This window comes from Mastomys coucha, unplaced genomic scaffold (genome assembly GCF_008632895.1).
Source record: "Mastomys coucha isolate ucsf_1 unplaced genomic scaffold, UCSF_Mcou_1 pScaffold5, whole genome shotgun sequence".
Taxonomy (NCBI): domain Eukaryota; kingdom Metazoa; phylum Chordata; class Mammalia; order Rodentia; family Muridae; genus Mastomys; species Mastomys coucha.
Genome location: NW_022196911.1, coordinates 17,063,915 through 17,068,355, shown reverse-complemented (window position 1 = coordinate 17,068,355; position 4,441 = coordinate 17,063,915). Strand labels below are relative to the sequence as shown.

The 4,441-nt window shown below is 41.4% G+C and overlaps 1 non-coding gene across 1 annotated transcript; it reads right to left on the bottom strand.

Moving 5' to 3' along the window:
• Window positions 1–3,810: 3,810 nt before the first annotated feature.
• Window positions 3,811–3,973, bottom strand: LOC116079481. The gene has a single exon (XR_004114026.1). It is a non-coding gene; the product is annotated as a U1 spliceosomal RNA (small nuclear RNA).
• Window positions 3,974–4,441: the final 468 nt, after the last annotated feature.

Below are 4,441 nucleotides of genomic sequence, written 5' to 3'. Positions count from 1 at the left end.
CTGCCACAGATGGTGGCTGAATGAATATATTGATCAAGGTGACTATCTTGAACATGTTGTCATATGCCAGTACATGCTATCTAAAGTCTGAGATAGGAGAATCATGTGAGTCCAGAAGTTCAAGATCAGTCTGTGTCACAATTTTAATGTATAGTCTTAAGAAAAGTTTCTAATCCATATTTTGTCACCTGACTATTTAGTTTCTGGAAATGTATCTGTCTGTAGAATCTGTTTTCCAAAAAGGTTGCCTTGTCTGGCTTCAGTGGAAGAGAATGCACCTAACCCTGCAGAGACTTGATGACAGGAGCCTGATACAGCTGTCTCCTGAGAGGCTCTGCCAGAGCCTGACCAATACAGATGGTGATGCTCACAGCCAACCATTGAAATGAGCACAGGAACCCCAATGGAGGAGTTAGGGGAAGGACTGAAGAAGCTGAAAGGTTTTGCAACACCATAGGAAGAATAACAATATCAACAACTAGATCCTCTAGAGCTCCCAGTGACTAAACCACCAACCAAAGAATACACATGGAGGGACTCCAAATGCATATGTAGAAGAGGATGACCTTATTTGGCATCAATAAGAAGGGAGGCCCTTGGTCCTGTGAAGGCTTAATGCCCCAGCATAGGGAAATGCTAGGGCTATGAGGCAGGATTGCATAGGTGGGTAGGGGAGCACCTTCATAGAGGCAAGGGGAGAAGGGGTGAGATAGGGGGTTTGCAGAGGGGAAACTGGGAAGGGGGTAACTGTGGGGAGCCGTAGCTGCCACCCTATACATATATATTGAACACCTGGTCTCCGGCCAGAGCAGAGAGCTTTGAGATAAACAAGCCTTAGTTGGAAAAGCTGTGTGCCTCTAGTTTGTGATGCAAGCTGCCATGATTTCCCGCAGCCTATTGTGCTTTGCCACGTAGCTGATGCTGGTTGGGACCAGGGAAAGTATTTAACCCACAAGGGCTGGGGGCTGGAGATAGAGTAAGTATGAGAGTAGAATAGAGAGTAAGTAAGTATGTGGAGATAGGAGTAAGTATGTAGAATTAGGGCTGGTGATGGGATAGAAGAGTAAGTATGGGATATAGAAGAGTACGTATGATAGATAGGAGTAAGTATGTAAGGATAGAAGTAAGATGTAGGAATAGAACTAAGAATAGGAATAGGAGTAAGTAGAAATAGTAATAAGTAAGATGTAAGAAGCAAGATGTAACTAATAAAATGTAAGTAGAAATAAGTAAGATGTAACAAGCAAGATTACAAGGATCCTAATAAAACTGCATGGGGAAGAGCTCGGGGTTTGCCTCCTTACTTCCGCTGGATGGGTAAGGCGGCTTACAGATAACATTTGAAATGTAAATAAATAAAATAAGCAATAAAAAATTAAAAAAAAGTGTGTGTGTGTGTGTGTGTGTGTGTGTGTGTGTGTGCGTGTGTGTTTGTTGTACCAGATCACTGAAAGAATGCTAGTGATAAAAACTGAAATGTACTATTGGATATGGGTATGGAAAATGAGGAAGCTAGAGCTCAGAAGAAAATTCTATTTTACATTATAAACTTATATAAAGTGTTTTTAACTTTTAAATTGAAAATAGGTTCTTCTTTCATATAGTCCATCCTGACCACAGTTTTCATTCCCTCCACTCCTCCCATCTCCTCTCCCCGAGATCTACTCTCTCTGCATTTCCTCTTTAGAAAAGGGTAGGTATCCAAGAGACAACAGCCAAACACAGTAAAACAAGATACAATAAGGCAAGGCCAACACCCTCATACTGAGACTGCACAAGGCAACCTGATAGGAAGAAAAGAGTCCCAAGAGCAGGCAGGAGTCAGAGATACACCCACTCCCACAAAAACACCAGGCTAACAGCCAGAACATATATACAGAGGGTCTGGTGCAGACCCGTGAAGGTCCTGTGCTGCAGTCTCTGTGAGCCCATGTATTCCCTGCTTAGTTGATTCAGTGGGCCATGTTTTCCTGGTGTCCTCCATCCCCTCTGATTCCAACAATCTTTCCTTCCTGTCTTTGGGAGGATCTTCCTAAGACTCTCTCCACATAATGTCTAGCTGTGGGTTTCTGCACCCATATAATGTGTTTTTTATTTAAAAAAAAAATTAAATCATGGCTGTGCAGTTTACAAAACCCTGGAAAGAAGAATCCTTCATCGTCAAAGATAAAGTGTTCTGAGCAAATATTTTTTCTATTCTTACAGATACTTAAAGGCTTGTAAACCTACTGCACTCATTTAACAGTAAGATTTATGGCTGAGATTACACACTGAGCTAAAGATAAGAATGGTTTAAGAAAGCAATTTGGAGATGAGATGGCTCCATCAGTAGGTTGCTTGACTTGCGAATGTGGGGAGCTCAAGTTCATCCCTAGCACTTGTGTAAAAGCTGCGATGATGATACACACCTGTAATCCTAGTGCTGCGAGGACAGAGACAGGAGGGTCCTTGGGGTATTCTGTCAAGCCAGTCTAGCTGATATCAAGTAGCTTCAGGTTCAGTGAGAGATCTTTTCTTCCAAAACAGGGCAGAGATAGAGAGATTGTGGTAGATACCCAACCTCTTACACATACGCATACATGCACACACACAATTAGAACAAATACCTAGATAGAGTGGTATAAAACAGCCTTTGGAGGTGGCTTACATGCTCAAGTGGTTTCTAGAACAAGGATGAGAAAAGAAGATCAGAATTCAGAAACGAATTTTATTCCTCCTTTCTTTGCATGCAACTGATTAATGGTGGGCACTTTATAAATGTGAAAGTAATTGTTACATGCAGCTTATGGTTGGAGCATGTATGTATTTCTATGGATTATAAAAGCTGTAGTGTTCATTGCTTCAAGGTTCTGTCTGATGGAGGCTTAAATCTTTTAGGATTTGCTAAAGAACCTTGAAGAAATGATGAATAAAGTGGAAACATAAGGGTTCTTCGGAAGTCAGTCCTGTCGGATAGTGTTCTGCTGGGGTAAACACGGGAAGGAACATTGTCGCTGAAGTGGACAGAGGTGAAAGGATGTTTCACTAAGGCAGACTGGAGAAGGAAAATTTTTACCAAAGCAGTTACAGATAAAAGGATGTTTTGCTCAAGCAAGCACATAAAAGTACGTGTGATGGATTCTTTGCTAACGATACACGTGTATTGTGTAGTTGAGCTCCATTTGTTGGGATTCCATAGAGACAAATGAACCAAAAAATTGCTGGTGGCTTCGTGCCACGTCAGTGGAATTGGGATAGTTGGCAGAGTGGTGTCAGCTAGTACAGACTCAACTGGAGTTTTACTATGACAGAGTCACAGGCTGAGGTAAGACACGAGGTGCTGTTGCTATCCCAACACTCTTGAACTAGACTGCTGGTGTATCTGTGAAGTGTTTGCGAGCTGATCAAGCTGCTGCTGCTGACCTGTGAACTGAATTGCTGATTTCCTGACAAACAGAAGGGATTTGCTTCAAAGAATCACTTTTAAACAGGTCCACATCTACCCTATCCTATTAACCTTTCTTTTCTACTATCTCTGGTGGGTAGTGGGCTTGAAGGGAGGTGAAAGTGCCATCATTTAAAGTAGGTCTTTGAAAAATTAAAGCTACAGAAGAAATATGTATAGGGTTCGAACCATTTATAAAAAAGGAAGAAATAAAGCAAGTTTCAGCTGGGTACGTTCCGCAATGCTTGGAAGGCAAGGTAAATTACTATACACAAGGAACCCTCCTGTAGTTAACTTAGAAGTTATGCAGTGTTAAATGAGAACAAAGGGAAGAAGGAAGCGAATCTATCTGCTTAAGTTCAATGATGGAAACTTTTTCTTCCCCCCAGGGGAGAGCATGAACCCAGCGCCCACTACCACAAATTATGCAGTCGAGTTTCCTGCATTTGGGGACATCGCAGGGGCCAGCACATCCGGAGTGCAATGGATAAGTTTCGCCCTGGGAAAACCACCTTCGTGATCATGGTATCTCCCCTGCCAGGTACATCTAATGATGGAAACTTTTAAAAGGCACAGCATTGTATTTCAGCAGCCTTGGACTTCCTGTTCTGACAATAGGATGCCACTAAAGTTTTTAAGTAGGCAAGAGAGTAGAAAGGAACACACACTGAGGTAAATAAGGTGAACTTGACAGTCTGCGGGAGAGACTAGAAATAGATGGGTTGATTAGGAAAATTTGTCTTCTTGGGTAGACAAAAGATGGTGAATTCTTAACACTCCTTTAATGTAAAATCAGAAATTTCTTCATATATAAGAGCATGCCCTGGGAATTACTCAGAGCGTGAATTTAGTTTAGTTGAGTCTTAGAGATTAGAAGAAATCAATGATATCTCAGGCATGCTGGCTTCTTTATCTACCTTCTTTATTATTATTATTATTATTATTATTATTATTATATTAGATATTTTCTTTATTTACATGTCATATGATTTCTCCTTTCCCAGTTCCCCCCCCCCA